This window comes from Cajanus cajan, chromosome 7 (genome assembly GCF_000230855.2).
Source record: "Cajanus cajan strain Asha chromosome 7, NIPB_CcT2T_4, whole genome shotgun sequence".
NCBI lineage: Eukaryota > Viridiplantae > Streptophyta > Magnoliopsida > Fabales > Fabaceae > Cajanus > Cajanus cajan.
Genome location: NC_138523.1, coordinates 30,938,443 through 30,958,592, shown reverse-complemented (window position 1 = coordinate 30,958,592; position 20,150 = coordinate 30,938,443).

Below are 20,150 nucleotides of genomic sequence, written 5' to 3'. Positions count from 1 at the left end.
AGGGGGGGCAGCTGTAGACCCCTAAATTGTCCGGGTCGGAAATAAGACTCGAAGACTCTCAAAGATCGAAGGAAAGTCAGCCGGAAGGACTCCTGGAAGACCCTGGAAGACCCTAGGACGACAATCTGTAGGTTTAGAGGTCTTAGAGTAGCAAAAAATAAGAAAGTGGAGGGAATGAAGCCCAATACGGCCTCCCAGAAGTTCAGTACGGCCGTATTGAACATTTTAAACTACAATACGGCCGCACTGAACTCAATAGGCCGTATTGAAGTTTCTGAACTTCAATACGGCTGCATTGAATTCAATACGGCTGCACTGAACTTCAATACGGCTGCATTGAATTCAATACGGCTGCACTGAACTTCAATACGGCTGCACTGAACTTCAATACGGCCGTATTGAGGTTTTTTGAACTTCAATACGGCCGTATTGAATTCAATACGGCCGTATTGTAGTTCAAAACTTCAATACGGACCGTATTGACCCCCAGAGGCCGTATTGCGCCTCATCCCTATAAATATGACGTCAATTGGACGTCATTTGACACTTTTGGACTGAGTTTTAACCCTCTTCTTGAGTATTCTGGGTTTTTTTGAGCAGTGCTCTGCCTAGAAATCACTCGGAGAGTTGATCCGACGAAGTTCTTGAGTCACGAGCCATTTGCTTGAGTCTCGAACCTAGTCGAAGGGAAATCCTCCGGATTTCCATAGTTAAAATTTTATAGGAGGGAGCGAGCGGTCTTGTAGAGGGAGGGAACGCCAAAACGCTTCCCAATTTCTGTCAAGATATATAAGAAAGCACGCTTCAAAGGTTTATCTCTTTAAAGTCCCTTCTTTTACCGCTTTCTGTGTGTACATATTTAAACTGTCATCATGTAGATAGTTAATTTATAATTGCTTAGAATAAATAGAGGTAATTTAGTAATTTCGCACTATTATTTTTAAATAATCTGTCATAGGGAACCCGAAAGGGGCGCTGTGGGGTGCTAACACCTTCCCCACGCGTAACCGACTCCCTTACCCGACTCTGGTTGTAATGGCCGAAGTCGATTTTTGAATCGATTGCCTTAAACCTCTTTTTCCAATGTTTTGAGTAAAACATTGGTGGCGACTCCATGAACCCTTCCTTTTTATGAAAACCGCTAATCCATGGAGGGTCCCGCTTGGGATTAACATGGATTGGTGAGCCTTTTAATAAAATTGCTCGTTTGACGAGGTCTCAGTTTGAGAATAAGTCATTCTAGCAATCCATATTTTTTAACAAATAAAAGAGTCCAACCATCCTTCGCGAATGCCGAAAGCCCGTTTCGGGCCGGTGGCGACACTCCCAGGCCGTATTGCGCCTCAATCCTATAAATAGGACGTCATTTGCACGTCCTCCCACACTTTTTACACATTCCTCAACCCTCCTGCTGAGTATTCTTGGGTTTTTGAGCTATTCTCTGCCCTAGATATCTCTCCGAGAGCCGATCCGACGAAGTTCTTGAGTCATGAGCCATTAGCTTGAGATTCGAACAAGTCGAAGGGAAATCTCTTTGATTTCCATAGTAAAAATTTGTCTTTAGGGGAAAGGAGCGAGCGGACGTGTAGTGGGAAGGAGCGCCAAAAAGCCTCCTAACGTTGTTCTGATATATATAAAAGCCCGCTTCGGAGGTTTCTTTCTAAATCCTTTCTTTTACCGCTTTTATTGATTTTTGATTGTCGCATTGCATGTTTAGAGCTTTCATCATGTAAATATTTAATCTATAATCGTTTCTAATAAATAGGGGTAATTTAGTAATTTTACATTGTTATTTATGAAATAATCCGTCATAGGGAACCCGAAAGGGGCGTTGTGGGGTGCTAACACCTTCCTCGCACGTAATCGACTCCCTTACCCGACTCTGGTTGTAATGGCCAAGGTTGATTTATGAAAATCAATTGCCTTATATCTTTTTCCAATGTTTTGAGTAAAATATTGGTGGCGACTCCAAGAACCCTTCTTTTTACGAAAACCACTAATCCATGGAGGGTCCCGCTTGGGATTAACATGGATTGGTGAGAGTCATTTAAATAAAATTGTTAGCTCGACGAGGTCTCAGTTTGAGAATAAGTCGTTCTAACAAACCATCATCTTTCAAAACTTAAAAAGAGTCCAACCATCGTCGCGAATGCCAATGTCCGTTTCGGCGGGTGGCGACAGGGAGAAATTAATCTTCCAATCCAAATTGGACCCACCATCTTTAATGTCGAATTTCAAGTGATGGACATTACTCCCGCGTACAGCTGTCTCCTCGGCCGACCTTGGATTCATGATGCAAAAGCTGTTCCCTCTACGCTCCACCAGAAAGTCAAATTCATAGTGGGTGACAAGCTGGTGACCGTACAAGCCGAAGATGACATACTCATCAGCAAGCCATCTGCCATACCTTACGTGGATGCAGTAGAGGAAGCTCTAGAGACCGCCTTCCAAGCATTGGAGATTGCCAATGTCGAAACGTTTCCCTGAGAAATGAAGAAGGTAGCCTACATGCTCACCAAGAACGGATACTTGCCTGGACAAGGACTTGGCAAGGATTCCCAAGGAATTCCCGAGCTACCCATTATTAAGGATAATCCGGGGAAACAAGGGTTAGGATACAACCCTAATAAAGATCAACGGACGAAGAGGAACCAAGATCCTTCTCGACATTCTTTAAGCCAAATCTTTAGGAAGGTCGGTTCACAAGGGTCAAGGCCGGTCGTCATCATCAAGTGCTCTTCTTCTTCCGATAGGGATGTATAGACCTGATGACTGTTAGAGATCACTCCTCGGGGACAGCCCAACCCGCGAGCCTCGATAGGGCACATGTTTCCGCTAGAATTATAATAAAATCATTCTTTATTAGTTCTTATTGCTTCTTTTCTTGCTTGCAATAAATTTTTAGACCACATTATTTTTAACCCTGTTTGAATAAGCATGAATGAAGTTAAAATCGTCTTAATAACAATAAACCCGCATCATTTTTATGTGGAAGTGTGTGTGACAACTTGGAGCACCTTTCCTTGGCCTCGACAAGTGCCATCATGGATAAAAAAGAAATCCTTTAAGGACAAAATCCTAAAAACAAAAAAAGCTCGGCAGGAAACCCAAAAAGGGGGCTGCGCAAAAATAAGAGCAAAGAACCCGCTAGGAATCCCACGAAAGGGAGACCTAGGCAAAAATTAGGGTTGCAAAAATGAACAAAAACAAAGGTCCGCTGAGACGCTACAAAGGGGTGTTTTAGGCAAAAATAAGGACAATCAAAAAGCAAAAGAAATCCATGATGGTAGCATGAGCTGAATTCAAAAAGAAAGGTTCAAGGGAAACTATCTAAGTTGTCGAATCACAACGTCAATAACAAGACTTTCTTAACTTCATAAGTGTTTAATCAAACAAGCATAAACACATGAGCCTACCTTGGCCAGCCATTCTTACAAAAACCGTTTTCAAAACAATAATAATCCCCTCTAAAACACAAACTTTTGAACAAAAATATCTTTCCTTTCTTTTCTCTTGTCCCAAACAATTTTAGAATAATCTAGTGGAACATGGAGATATAGTGGTCAATAGGAAGGTTGATACGTCTTCTAAAGGAAGGGAAGGATCACTGGGTTGATGACACCAATCTCGATATAACACGCATCATTCCTCGGTTACAGAAATCGGCAGCGCACAGCCCGTCTAGAGGAATGGCAAAATCCAAGCAAAGAAACGCATCGGTTAATTCTTTTGAAAAATAAATCAAATAGAATTAGGTGCATCATACCGCATACATGCATACAGATGATAGGTGTACTGGAAGATCACTTATTCTCTGTTTATTTCAAAAAAAAAAAAAAATATATATATATATATATAATAATAATAATATAAACTTCAGAAAAAACAATGCGCCCGTACCATGTTCAGTACGCCCGTACTAAAATTAGGGTTATGAACAAATTTTCAACTCAATACGGGTGTACTGAAATGAATACGGTTGTATTGGCCATAACGTCCACACCAATACGGGCGTATTGAATTCAATACGGCCCGTATTGGCCCATTCTTTTGTACATCAAACAGTAAGGTCAGTACGGCCGTACTGAATTCAGTACGGGCCGTACTGACCTAATTTTTTCTATAAATACGTCCCTCCTCCTCTCATTCCTCTGCATACTTTATCTGTGAGTGTGTTTGAGATCCCTCCGATTCCGAAAAAAGCCGAAATCGACAAAAAAGGCAAAAATTCAGAAAATCCGACAATCGTACAGAATAACTGAGCCTGGAGAGGCTTGCCGAAATAATACTCCCCAGAGACATCTCAGCTTGCACTCTTGGGCCGAATTCCTAGTGAAAGCTATCAGAGCAAGATCAGCAAGATTCCCCAATGGAAGCATGATCATCCAAACAAAATATCCGAGTCAAAGGACTTAGACTTCCTCAGTGGAAGATAGCTTTCCAACTCGAGCGACGAGTGAAGCTAAGCCTGAAGAGGCTTTCTAAATAATACTCTGGGATACATAAGATCCTCAATCCCCATTCGCCTACTCAGAGGCACTCCTTCAAAAAGAGAAAATCCGAAAAGATCAATAACCATTCCCCAAGCGGAATTCAGTATTCAGCCAAACACCGAACGTCAAGATAATCCGCCTAACAGAAGAGGCCAATCAAGATCAATACGACAGAATCCCCCAGTGGATAACAGCCTACGCAGAGGCAACAAAACCAGAAAATCAAAAGAGTCACCCGAATAAGGATAACCGGGATACTCCACCAACGTCGAAAGGACGTCAGCCAATCATAAGGCACCGCTCACCTCAGAAAGAGCATCTTTGTGTCTGCATCCCCAAGGAATCAGAATTTCCCCAGTGGGCACCAACTACGCAATGGAAAGTTGGGACACAAGAACCTATGAGTAACTGCACATCCCCTAGACGGATCCCTGCGTTATCCAGCCCTCAGCGGCACCAAAATCAAAAACAACCGTCGAAGCAGCATCGTGGACTGTGGAGACAAAATCATCACAAATCCCTGGAGAGGGCAAACTCACGCTACCAAAGTGACCAGAAGCACGGAGGTATGCAACCCTGGGGAGGGCAAACCGCAGACCCTGGAGAGGGCAAACTCACGCTACCGAGGTTGTCAGAAACACCGAGGTATTCACGAGCCTGGAGAGGCGACGACTAATACTCAGCTACCGACGTCGTCAGAAACAAAGAGGTATGCAGCTGCCAACGTTGTCAGAAACACGGAGGCATGCAGACCCTGGAGAGGGCAAACTCACGCTACCGAGGTTGTCAGAAACACCGAGGTATGCACGAGCCTGGAGAGGCGACGACTAATACTCAGCTACCGACGTCGTTAGAAACACGGAGGTATGCAGCTGCCAACGTCGTCAGAAACACGGAGGAATGCAGACCCTGGAGAGGGCAAACTCACGCTACCGAGGTCGTCAGAAACACCGAGGTATGCACGAGCCTGGAGAGGCGACGACTAATACTCAGCTACCGACGTCGTCAGAAACACGGAGGTACGCAGCTGCCAACGTCGTCAGAAACACGGAGGCATGCAGACCCTGGAGAGGGCAAACTCACGCTACCGAGGTTGTCAGAAACACCGAGGTATGCACGAGCCTGGAGAGGCGACGACTAATACTCAGCTACCGACGTCGTCAGAAACACGGAGGTATGCAGCTGCCAACGTCGTCAGAAACACGGAGGCATGCAGACCATGGAGAGGGCAAACTCACGCTACCGAGGTCGTCAGAAACACCGAGGTATGCACGAGCCTGGAGAGGCGACGACTAATACTCAGCTACCGACGTCGTCAGAAACACGGAGGTATGCAGCTGCCAACGTCGTCAGAAACACGGAGGCATGCAGACCCTAGAGAGGGCAAACTCACGCTACCGAGGTCGTCAGAAACACCGAGGTATGCATGAGCCTGGAGAGGCGACGACTAATACTCACCCTGGAGAGGACAAACTCAACCTGGAGAGGCTACTCAACAATTTTCTCACCTGAAGACACTACAAGTCGGAAGGATGGCTTACTCCCCGGACAATTGGGTCAACTCCTTTACTTGTCAACCGGTACACCAAAAAAAGTCGTTCGACTAAGTAAAGGGGGGGCAGCTGTAGACCCCTAAAATTTTCCGGGTCGGAAATAAGACTCAAAGACTCTCGAAGACCGAAAGAAAGTCAGCCGGAAGGACTCCTGGAAGACCCTAGGATGATTCTTTGTAGGTCTAGAAGTCTTAGAGTAGCTTAGAATAAGGGTGTGTGAGGATTGGAGCTCAATACACCCTCCTAGAGGTTCAGTACGGCCGTACTGAGCCATTTAAACTACAATACGGCCGTAATGAAATCAATACGGCCGTACTGTAGTTCAAAAACTCAGTACGGGCCGTAGTGAAATCAATACGGCCGTATTGAAGTTTTTGAACTTCAGTACGGCCGTACCAAATTCAATACGACCGTACTGTAGTTCAAAAACTCAGTACGGGCCGTATTGACCCCCTAGGCCGTACTGCGCCTCAATCCTATAAATAGGACGTCATTGGCTCGTCCTTCCACACATTTTGGACACTTTTGGAGCATTCCTCCACCCTCTGGCTGAGTATTCTTGGGTTTTTGAGCTATTCTCTGCCCTAGAAATCTCTCCGGGAACCGATCCGACTAAGTTCTTGAGTTCACGAGCCATTAGCTTGAGACTCGAACAAGTCGAAGGGAAATCTCTTTGATTTCCATAGTAAACATTATTTTTAGGGAAAGAAGCGAGCGAACGTGTAGTGGGAAGGAGCGCCAAAAAGCCTCCTAATTCCTTTTTGAATCTATAAAAGCACGCTTCAAAAGTTTCTTTCCAAATCCTTTCTTTTACCGCTTTCATTTACCGCTTTTTGATTGTTGCATTGCACGTTTAAGCTTTCATCATGTAGATAGTTTACTCATAATCGTTCTAATAAATAGGGGTAGTTTAGTAATTTTACGCTATTATTTATGAAATAATCCGTCATAGGGAACCCGAAAAGGGCGTTGTGGGGTGCTAACACCTTTCCCACTCGTAATCGACTCCCTTACCCAACTCTGGTTGTAATGGCCGAAGTTGATTTGCGAAAATCAATTGCCTTATGTCTTTTTCCAATGTTTTGAGTAAAACATTGGTGGCGACTCCATGTCGCCACCCGGCCCGAAACGGGCTTTCGGCATTCGCGAAGGATGGTTGGACTCGTTTATTTGTTTGAAAAATGTGGATTGCTAGAATGACTTATTCTCAAACTGAGACCTCGTCAAACGAGCAATTTTATTAAGAGGCTCACTAATCCATATTAATCCCAAGCGGGACCCTCCATGGATTAGCGGTTTTCATAAAAGGAGGGTTCGTGGAGTCGCCACCAATGTTTTACTCAAAACATTGGAAAAAGGGATAAGGCAATTGATTTAAAAATCAACTTTGGCCACTACAACCAGAGTTGGGTAAGGGAGTCGGTTACGCGTGGGGAAGGTGTTAGCACCCCACGGCGCCCCTTTCGGGTTCCCTATGACAGATTATTTTTAAAAGAACAGTATAAAATTACTAAATTACCCCTATTTATTCTAAACAATTATGAATTGACTACCTACATGATGACAGTTTAAATGTGCACACAGAAAGCAGTAAAAGGAAGGATTGAAGGGAAACCTCTTGAAGCGTGCTTTTTATAAAAAATGAACTGGGAAGCGTTTTGGCGTTCCCTCGCTCTACAAGCCCGCTCCTCGCTCTCCTAGAATGAAATTTTAACTAAGGGAATCAAAAAGATTTCCCCTCGACTAGGTTCGATCCTCAAGCAAAATGGCTCGGGGCTCAAGAACTTCGTCGGATCAACTCTCCGAGTGATTTCTAGGGCAGAACACTGCTCAAAAACCCCAGAATACTCAAGGAGAGGGTTCAAACTATGTTGAAAAGTGTGGAATGACGTCCAATTGACGTCATATTTATAGGGAATAGGCGCAGTACGGCCTACAGGGCCAATACGGCCGTATTGAAATTTTTGAACTTTAATACGGTCGTATTGGGGTTCAATACGGTCGTATTGAAAGTCAGAAATTTCAATACGCCCGTATTGAGTTCGCAGCGGTCGTATTGAAGTGTCAATACGGTCGTACTGACTTCAGTATGGCCGTATTGAAGCTTCAATACGGCCGTATTGAGTTCAGTACGGCCGTATTGGGCTTTTTCCCTCCACTTCTTTATTTTGAGCTATTCTAAGACCTCTGGACCTACAAAGAACCCTCCTAGGGCCTTCGAGGAGTCCTTCTGGCTGATTATCCTTCAGTCTTCGAGAGTCTTCAAGCTTTATTTCCGACCCGGACAATTTTAGGGGTCTACAGCTGCCCCCCCCTTTACTTAGTCAAACGGTCTTTTGGTGTACCGGCTGACAAGTAAAGGAGTTGACCCAATTGTCCGGGTGATGTGCCATCCTTCCGACTTGTAGTGTCTTCAGGTGGGAAAATTGTTGAGTAGCCTCTCCAGGTTATTGCATACCTCGGCGCTTCTGACAACCTCGGTAGCTAAGTTTAACACCAACGTGCCTTTGACGACGCTGATGGCTGAGTATTGTCTCTCCAGACCTTGAGTATTGTCTCTCCAGACCTTGAGTACCGTCTCTCCAGACTTTGTTTGAGTACCGTCTCTCCAGACTTTGTTTGAGTACCGTCTCTCCAGACCTTGTTTGAGTACCGTCTCTCCAGACTTTGTTTGAGTACCGTCTCTCCAGACTTTGTTTGAGTACCGTCTCTCCAGACCTTGTTTGAGTATTGTCTCTCCAGACCTTGTTTGAGTATTGTCTCTCCAGACCTCGTTTGAGTATTGTCTCTCCAGACCTTGTTTGAGTACCGTCTCTCCAGACCTTGTTTGAGTACCGTCTCTCCAGACTTTGTTTGAGTACCGTCTCTCCAGACTTTGTTCGAGTACTGTCTCTCCAGACTTCGTCTGAGTATCGTCTCTCCAGACTTTGTTTGAGTACTGTCTCTCCAGACTTCGTTTGAGTACCGTCTCTCCAGACTTGTGCATACCTCGGTGCTCTCGACAACTGGGTAGCTGAGTATTGCCTTTTAGGCTTTGAGATGATTTTGTCTCCACAGTCCACGATGCTGCTTCGACGGTTTTTTCTGATTTTGTGCCACTGAGGGCTGGATAACGCAGGGATCCGTCTAGGGGATGTGCAGTCATTCACAGGTTCCTGTGCCCCAACTTGCATTGCATTGTTGGTACCCATGGGGAATTTCTGACTCCTTGGGGTGTAGACACAGATGCTCTTTCTCTCTGAGTTGAGCGACGCCTTATGTTTGGCTGACGTCCTTTGACGTTGGTGGAGTATCCCGGTTCATCCTTATTCGGGTATCTCTTTTTGATTTTCTGATTTTTGCCTCTGTGTAGGCTGTTATCCGCTGGGGGATTTCGTCGTTGATTTTGATTAGCCTCTTCTGTTAGGCGTATTGGCTTGACGTTCGATGTTTGGCTAAGAGCCGGATTCCACTTGGGGAATACTTATTGATATTTTTGATTTTCTTCTCCTTTTTGCAGGGATGCCTCTTGAGTAGGCGATTGGGGATTTGGGGATCTTATTGTATCCCAGAGTATTATTTAGGAAGCCTCTACAGGCTTAGCCTCGCTCAGTGCTTTGAGTCGGAGAGCTATCTTCCACTGAGGAAGTGTTAAGTCCTTTGACTTGTATATACTGTTTGGATGATCGCACTTCCATTGGGGATTGCGTCGATTTTGCTTTGATAGCTCTCGCTGGGGATTTTTCCGTGAGCTTGAGCTGAGGTTCCCTCTGGGGAGTATTATTTCTGCGAGCCTCTCCAGGCTCAGTTATTCTGCATACTGTGGAGGATGTGGAGTATTATTTTGGTAAGCCTCTCCAGGCTTAGTTATTTGGTATAAATTGTTTGTTGGATTTTCTATATCCTTGCCTTTTTTATTTTCGGCTTTTTCTGTATTTTGCCTTTTCTTCTGATTTGGCTTTTTCTGTATTTTGCCTTTTTTATGTTTTTGGCTTTTGCTGTACAGAAATTAAAAGTGCTAAAGAAATTAAATTTATGAGAGAGTATTATTTCGGCAAGCCTCTCCAGGCTCAGTTATTTTGTAGGAGTATTATTTCGGCAAGCCTCTCCAGGCTCAATTATTCTGTGGGAGTATTATTTCGGCGAGCCTCTCTAGGCTCAGTTATTCTGTACGAGTATTATTTCGGCAAGCCTCTCCAGGCTCAATTATTCTGAGAGTATTATTTCGGCGAGCCTCTCCAGGCTCAGTTATTCTGTATGACGTTGTTGATTTTCTGAATCTTTGCATTTTGTTTGCTGTTGTCATACACAAGCAATTTTTCTATTTTTTCTATTTTATGTAGTTGCCTCATGACGAGGTCTTTGAAAATTTCTTTATGGCCAATACGGCCGCATCCATTTCAGTACGCCCGTATTGAGTTGAAATTTTGTTCATAACCCTGATTTTAGTACGGGTGTACTGAACATGGTACAGGCGCATTGTTTTTTCTGAAATTTATATTATATATTTTTTTTGTTTTTTCAATAAACAGAGAATAAGTGATCTTCCAGTACACCTATCATCTGTATGCATGTATGCAGTATGATGCACCTAATTCTATTTGATTCTTTTTTCAAAAGAATTAACCGATGCGTTTTTGTGTTTGGATTTTGCCATTCCTCCAGACGGACTGTGCGCTGCCGATTTCTGTTACCGAGGAATGATGCGTATTTTGATTTTGGTGTCATCAACCAAATGATTCTTCCCTTTCTTTAAGAGATGTGTCAACCCTCCTATTGACCACTATATCTCCATGTTTCCACTAGATTATTCAAAAATCGTTGGGACAAGAGAGAAAAGAAGGAAAGGATATATTTTCAAAAGTTTGTGTTTTAGAGGGGATTATTTTATTTTTGAAAAATTGTTTTTGTAAGCATGGATGGCCAAGGTAGGCTTATTGTGTTTAGGTTTGTTTGTTTAAACACTTATGAGGTTAAGCACATCTTTGTTATTAATGATTGTGCTTTGACAACTTGGATAGCTTTTCTTGAGCCCCTTTGTTGAATTCAATTGATGGTACCATCATGGATTTATTCTGTTTTTTTCTTTTTTGATGGCTCTTACTTTTGCCTAAAACACCCATTTGTGGTGTCTTAGCGGGCGTTTGTTTTTATTCATTATTTTGTAACCCTAATTTTTGCCTAGGTCACCCTTTTGTGGGATTCCTAGCGGGTCTTTTGCTCTTTAGGATTTCTTTATCCATGATGGCACTTATTGAGGCCAAGAAAAGGTGTTCCAAGTTGACACACACACTTCCACATAAAAATGATGTGGGTTTATTATTATTAAGATGATTTTAACCTCATTCATGTTTATTCAAACAGGGTTAAAATAATGTGGTCTAGAATTTTATTGCAAGCGAGAAAAGAAGCAATAAAGAATTAATGAAGAATGATTTTATTATAATCATAATGGAAACATGTGCCCTATCGAGGCTCGGGGGTCGGGCTGTCCCCGAGGAGTGATCTCTAATAGTCACTGAGTCTATACATCCCTATCGGAAGGAGAAAAACATTTGACGACGACGACCGGCCTTGACGCTTGTGAACCGGCCTTCCTAAAGATCTGGCTTAAAGAACGTCGAGAAGGATCTTGATTCTTCTTCGTTCTTTGATCTTTGTTAGGGTTGTATCCTAACCCTTGTTTCCCCGGATTTATCCTTGATAATGGGTAGCTCCGGGATTCCTTGGGAGTCCTTGCCTAATCCTTGTCCTGGCAAGTATCCGTTCTTGGTGAGCATGGAGGCTACCTTCTTCATTTCTCGGGGAAACGTTTCGACATTGGCGATTTCCAATGCTTGGAAGGCGGTTTCTAAAGCTTCCTCTGCTGCATCCACATAAAGTATGTTGGATGGCTTGCTGATGAGTATGTCATCTTTAGCTTGTTCGGTCACCAGTTTGTCACCCACTATGAACTTGACTTTCTGGTGGAGCGTAGAAGGAATAGCTTTCGCATCATGAATCCAAGGTCGGCCGAGGAGACAGCTGTATGCGGGAGTGATATCCATCACTTGAAATTCGACGTTGAAGATAGTGGGTCCAATTTGGATTGGAAGATTGATTTCTCCCACTACTTCTCTTTTAGAACCGTCGAAAGCTCGAACGATCATGTTGCTCGGGCGCGTTTGGACTCCCTTGATTGCCAATTGCTTGAGCGTTCTTTTTGGCATCACTTTCAAGGAAGATCCATTACCTACCAAGACTTTAACGATGTGCTACTCCTTGCACTTTGTAGAGATGTGCAAGGGCTTGTTGTGGTTTGATCCCTCGGCGGGGATTTCTTCATCGATGAAGGTGAGGTGATCATTAGCCTTGATGTGACTAACAATCCCCTCAAACTCGTCTTGGGAGATAGTGTGCGACACGTATGCCTCGTTCAAGACTTTCGACAGAGCTTGCCGATGCGGTTCGGAACTTAGGATCAACGACAACAGCGTAATCTTTGCTGGCGTCCTATGAAGTTGATCCACGATGGAGTACTCGCTCTGTCGGATAAACTTTAACAGCTCGTCTGTCTCCTCCTCGGATTCTTTTTCCTCGTTTTTCTTTTCTTCTTTTTCTTTATTCTTGGGGGCTTTATCATGAAGATCTTCGGGAGTGTAGATCCTGCCACTCCTAGTCATGCCCCCAAGTCCAGCGATGTTGGAGATATCGCTGTCGGCAGAAGAGTGGATGTCGTATATCCACGGCACAGCCTTATTTGATTCGTAGGGGAAAGGTCTTGGAGCGGTGATCCTTAATGGTGTCGGACCTTCCCCTTTATTCGTCTTGATTACCAACAACGGAGTTGATGTGCGCTCGCTTGGCGCGGTTGTTGGCTTACACTTGATGACGAACGGCGTGCGATCCATTTTTGAACATACGCATCGATTTAATCCTTTCTTTTTATTTATGTTTATTACTGAATTACTAGGAGGGATGTATGAAATGAATGATTCTTAGATCCCTCCATGATCTATATGCATGAGATGATGATGTTGAATATGCATGCATTGTGTTTATTGAACTAAGCATTATCATGTTTTTAGGATTTTCCTAAGATGATGCATGATATTGCTTGGTTTGGGTAAATACATATTTTTCTTTTGAATATTTTGTATCTTTTTTTTGTATTTTTTGGGTGAAAAGGGAAACTACCTATATGAATGCAATGAAGGTAGATGTTAACACCATGTACTAGAAGATCCTTATTTCTATTTATTCTTATTTTAATAGAATAGGAATGTTGTTTGTTTAAAGAATGCAAATGTATGCTCATACAATGTCACATAACGAATGCACAAACAATTCACTCATCCACGAACAGTCACGAGCGAATCACGAGGTAGGGGTCTCCTGCAGAAAAGTGCATATTCAAGGAGGATCTAACTGTTCTCACTTGGTCAAAGGCCCCCAAGGTGCCCCCATTATAGGGACCCAATTCCTCTCGTCGTAAGCCGATGGAAAGCTCCAACGCACTGTCGGACTCGAGTTCATGGTTATCACCTTGAGTGATGTTTTCCGACAACGGTCTCATAGGCTCCTATAAACCCATCAACCGGCCGTACTAACATCCACTCCCTATGGATTACCACTCATGCCCCCGGGTATAGAGGGAACTGTTGTGTGCAAAGGTTTGTGTACAGTTTGTATTTCAAACAATTGCGGAAATTAAACAAACAACAGTTATTAAAGCCAAATATATAAAGCATGTTATCATACAAGCAAGGGGTAATGAAGTAATTTTAACTATTATTTGTTAAAAATAATCTGTCACTAAATGGGACTGACTCTCAAGGCTTCCCCAGTGAAGTCGCCATCTGTCGCCACCGGCCCGAAACGGGCTTTCGGCATTCGCGAAGGATGGTTGGACTCGTTTATTTGTTTGAAAAATGTGGATTGCTAGAATGACTTATTCTCAAACTGAGACCTCGTCAAACGAGCAATTTTATTAAGAGGCTCACTAATCCATATTAATCCCAAGCGGGACCCTCCATGGATTAGCGGTTTTCATAAAAGGAGGGTTCGTGGAGTCGCCACCAATGTTTTACTCAAAACATTGGAAAAAGGGATAAGGCAATTGATTTAAAAATCAACTTTGGCCACTACAACCAGAGTTGGGTAAGGGAGTCGGTTACGCGTGGGGAAGGTGTTAGCACCCCACGGCGCCCCTTTCGGGTTCCCTATGACAGATTATTTTTAAAAGAACAGTATAAAATTACTAAATTACCCCTATTTATTCTAAACAATTATGAATTGACTACCTACATGATGACAGTTTAAATGTGCACACAGAAAGCAGTAAAAGGAAGGATTGAAGGGAAACCTCTTGAAGCGTGCTTTTTATAAAAAATGAACTGGGAAGCGTTTTGGCGTTCCCTCGCTCTACAAGCCCGCTCCTCGCTCTCCTAGAATGAAATTTTAACTAAGGGAATCAAAAAGATTTCCCCTCGACTAGGTTCGATCCTCAAGCAAAATGGCTCGGGGCTCAAGAACTTCGTCGGATCAACTCTCCGAGTGATTTCTAGGGCAGAACACTGCTCAAAAACCCCAGAATACTCAAGGAGAGGGTTCAAACTATGTTGAAAAGTGTGGAATGACGTCCAATTGACGTCATATTTATAGGGAATAGGCGCAGTACGGCCTACAGGGCCAATACGGCCGTATTGAAATTTTTGAACTTCAATACGGTCGTATTGGGGTTCAATACGGTCGTATTGAAAGTCAGAAATTTCAATACGCCCGTATTGAGTTCGCAGCGGTCGTATTGAAGTGTCAATACGGTCGTACTGACTTCAGTATGGCCGTATTGAAGCTTCAATACGGCCGTATTGAGTTCAGTACGGCCGTATTGGGCTTTTTCCCTCCACTTCTTTATTTTGAGCTATTCTAAGACCTCTGGACCTACAGAGAACCCTCCTAGGGCCTTCGAGGAGTCCTTCTGGCTGATTATCCTTCAGTCTTCGAGAGTCTTCAAGCTTTATTTCCGACCCGGACAATTTTAGGGGTCTACACTCCAAGAACCCCTTTTTGCGAAAACCACTAATCCATGGAGGGTCCCGTTTGGGATTAACATGGATTGGTGAGAATCATTTAACAAAATTGTTAGTTCGATGAGGTCTCAGTTTGAGAATAAGTCGTTCTAACAATCCATCATTTTTCAAAACTAAAAAGAGTCTGACCATCGTCGCAAATGCCAATGTCCGTTTCGGCGGGTGGCGACAACACTAGGCATCGCAAGTTTCTAGTTCATAGTCATCCATACCGTAGATTGAAGAAAGCATTCAATGGATGTCAGGAGGATGAAATTGCCTCGACACCGCGCAATGGTGAAGAAGTATATCAGCGGGTGAAGAACATCAACATTGTGTTCAGAAAGACGCAAAAGAAGTCAACTAAGAGAAATATCTGGAAGAAACGATCAATATTCTTTAATCTTCCTTATTGGTGCAAGCTAGATGTTAGACACTGTATAGATGTGATGCATGTGGAGAAAAATGTTTTTAATAGTGTAATTGAGACATTGCTAAACATAAAAGGAAAGACTAAATATGGAGTGAAAGCATGACAAGATTTGGCAGACATAGGTATACGTTCTGAGCTACATCCTCAGTCTATTGGAAGATGCACTTACTTGACTCCAGCTTGTCATACTCTATCAAAAAAAAAAAGCTTTTGTCAGTGCTTACTCAGTGTTGAAGTTACACAAGGGTACTCCTCAAATGTTAAGAGTCTGGTGTCTATGCAAGATTTGAAGTTAATTGGTTTAAAGTCTCACGATTGTCATGTCTTAATGCAACAACTTTTGCATGTGGCTATTCGTAACATTTTACCATCTTCTGTTAGAGTTGCTATTACTCGATTGTGTTTATTCTTCAATGCCATTTGCAACAAAGTAATTGACCCTCTAAAGTTAGATGAGTTAGAAAATGAAGCAATCACAATCTTGTGTCAATTGGAAATGTATTTTCCACCTGCATTTTTTGATATCATGGTGCATTTGATAGTTCATTTGGTTAGGGAGATTCGATTGTGTGGCCCGATTTATCTTAGATGGATGTACCCTGTTGAGAGATACATGAAGATCTTAAAAGGATATGTCAAGAATCAATACTGCCCAGAAGCCTCTATTGTGCAGAGGTACATTGCAGCATAAGCCATTGAGTTTTGTTCAGGGTACATGTCAAAATCAGAACCAATAGAAATTCTTAAGACTCGACATGATGGGAAACATTTTGGTAAGGGTACTCGAAGTTTAAATATTAGAACTGTGAGTGAAACAGAAGTTGACCAAGCACATTTGTACATATTGAACAACACTAATGAAGTAATTCCTTACATATCGCAACACATACATGAAATCAAGATAGCACACCCCCGAATGAATGAGAAATGGGTATTGAATGAACATAACAAGAGTTTCTTAGCTTGGTTTAAGAAAAAAGTTTACGGTGAGGTTAATGCTTCTGATACACTTTTAAGACTCGCTCGTGGGCCAAACAACGATGTCATTACACTTGGTGGGTATGACATTAACAAATATTGTTTCTATACAAAGATAGAAGATGACAAAAGTAGACTACAAAATAGTGGGGTTACAATTCAGGCTGAGGCTGTGCACTTTGCTAGTTCTAAAGATAAAAATCCCATTGCAGCATCCATGAGTTATTTCAGAGTCATACAAGACATATGGGAAATTGATTATGTTACGTTTAGAGTGTCTATATTCAAGTGTAAATGGGTTGATGGCAATATGGGTGTGCGGACAGATGGTTTAAGGTTTACTTTGGTTGATTTGAACAAGGTCGGTTATAAGGATGAACCTTTTATTATGGCATATCAAGCAACACAATTTTTTTATGTCAGGGATCCATGTAATGAGAAATGGTTAGTGGTCCTCGAAGGAAGAACCATGCATGGAACTCATGAAGATGAGTCTCTAGATATGCATGAGATACCGTCTTTCTCAAGCAGATCATTTGGTCCTATTGCGGACAATAAAGTGGACGAAATGCATGCTATTCGAAGTGATCATGATGAAGGAATATGGGAAAAGATACCAACCTAATAGGTTTGTGTTTGTGTATTATTTGTTTTTTTATTAGTTATTTTGTTGCTATATTGTTATTATCTTTTTTACTTTATTTGTCTACTCAGTTAATTCATTTTAATAACGAGAGTTTAATTTTTCAGGATTATGGCAAATTCAGGGTCTGGAAGTGGAAGGAGGGAAGGTAGATCTATCACCCGATTGTCTGGGTTGACAACTGGATGCATTGCCAAGGACAGGACACCAGATGAGGTGGATCCTCGTTCTGGCAAGGCATCAGGCCCAAATGCTGCAAAGTTTAGGAGCTATTTGGGAGTCCTAGCTCGATGTCGTGTTTCTATTATCATTCCATCATGGGATGACGTTGAGGAGGTTGACAAGAACCTCATGTGGCAGGATATTCAGGTATATACTTTCAGATCCCTTCAATATTATATAACTTAAATACGTTATTTATTATTTATTGTTATTTTGATAGTAAAATTTAGACATTCCCAACACTAAGGTCATGAAGAGGAAGATGTTATCTGCCCTTGCCACCAGGTGGAGAGACTTCAATACTTTCTTGACATGGGAGTATGTATTTGGAGAGCGACAAAATGAGACTCCCTGTCTAAAGTACCAGATTACTGATGAGGAGTGGATGTAATTTCGTTCCACTAGATTGGACCCTTCTTGGAAGGTTAGTTATTGATAATTCTTACATTGACACAAATACTTAAGGTATATTTTAATTAATCTTATTTTCTTATTTGTATTATTTCAGGCCAAACGAGTAGCTGCCTAAGAACGACAGAGCAATGATACACCCCATCTATTGTCAAAAGGGGGATATGAATTAAAAAAAAAAAAAAAAAAATGATGAAAGCTAGGGCAGAGGCTTCATGGGTTGAGTCTGCTGACCTTTTGGAGTTGATAGCTCTAATGTTCCACTATACATATCCTTGTCCAACGCATTAGATATTGTTGGGGGAAACTCCATGTTAAATATATCTATCATACAGTTGTGGGCCATGTAAGTGATATTTTCTTTTATGAGTCTAAAATTACAATAATTACATTTAACTTATAATAATTAATTGTGTTAGGTACATGGACAAATTGAGTGTGGAGCAAGCACAAGCATATGGATTTATTGAGCCTCAATCTATCCAAAAATCAGGAAACACTCAGGTCCAGATCCAGTAATATATGCAAACATGGATGAGTGAATCAGGAAGAGATATATACATGGCTCCATACATTGACGGGTTAGTTTTTTAATTGGCTTTTTAATCATGGTAATTTTATAACTAATTTGTTTGTCATACAATGTAGGTCCCATTGGCAGTTAATGGTAATCATTCCTAAGGAATACACCGTGGTGTGATTTTGTTCACTATATCGAAAACCAAGTCACGAAATTAAATGCCAAATACAAGGGTAACTAAAATTTTTCATTATGTTTTAAAACTGTAACTATATATATTGGCTAACATCTGTTTTTATTTTAATTAATTAGAATTGTGTCTGGAGTTAATATTTTAAGTGGAAGAGCCAGATCAAAGACATTGGAATTCATATACCCTAAGCTTAGCAAATTAATTAATAGAGGCAATAATATTTGAATTTATCGACTTTGGAAATAATAGTTATTTGTTTCCCATTTTAGTGTAATAAGCAACAAGACTCGTTTGAATGTGGCTATTTCATCATGTATTGAATGAGAGCCATAGTTTTTGCAGGTATTACTGATTCTTGGGGGCAGGTAATTCATATCAAAATTTATTTAAGTATATTTACCTTTATGATAATTAACATTGCATATTAATGACACTTAAATTAATGTTTTAGGTCTTTCAAGATCCATCTCCATTGCCCGAAGATGAAATCATCAAGATAAGAGAACAATGGGCAACTTTTTTTCTTCAAAGTATATAATAGTTAGATTTCTAAGTTTAGTTAGTTGGATATTATGTTTCTAGTTTTATAGCATTAACAAACATATGTTTTATAGCTTTTTTAGGATAATAGGATTTACATTGTCTTAATTTATGTTTTTTAAGATTTATATATTATTTTCTTTTTGTCGTTCAATTTTGAAATATAAGTTATATTTGAATTATTATTCTGGACTGCCTGGGTTAGGTTTTGTATTTTGGACTGTATGCAGGTTTTGGGTGTATCAAAAAGTAAGAAAAATTAAAAAACACACATCAATTTACGTCGGACACACTATGTCCAACGTAAATTTATGTCGGATATAGCATTGTCTGACGTAAATTTACGTCGGATATAGCATTGTCCGACGTAAATTTACGTCTCCCGCTTTAATATCGCACCCTTTTCTGACGTAAAAGACCTCTTTTGTACTAGTGAATAGGGAAGAGTGATGTTGGGTTCCCTATTGGAAGACTCCCTATGTCTTGGTTGCCTTGGGGGTCTTTGATAGTAATCATCATTGTCATGAATACTATAAAAGTTATCACTTGGAGGTTGGGTATGATGCCCTTCCTCCTTGTCGCAACCTGAAAATTTTCGATCTCACGCCCTATGGTTTAGACATCTTTTTAAAAGTCTCATTAATTAAGGAATGCCCGGACACTAGACTAATTCCTAATTAATGGTTTTGAAAATAAGTTCATGGAGTCGCCACCAATATTTTACTCAAAACATTGGAAAAATAAAAGGTTTTTAAAGATCCAACAATGGCCTTGATAACCAGAATTCGGTTCGAGGGTTTGTTATGTGTAGGAAAGGTACGCCCTCAATCGGTACCCTATGATGAAGTTAACATGATAAGAATTAATAAATTAAATATTGAATCCCCTTTATTAATATTTATTTACATATTTAAAATTTAAATTATATGACTAACCCTAAAATACCTACATGACTGCGTTTGTTATAAATAAAGATAGAGATAAAGATGAGAAATAAAAGATATAGAAGAAGATTGATTGAAATACCTCTTGAACGAGCTCTATTGAATCTTCAAATATGAAGAAGGTGTTTTATGGCAACCTTTCACACTACAATATGCCTGACAAATCTCAAGAAATACAATAGGAGGGAGAG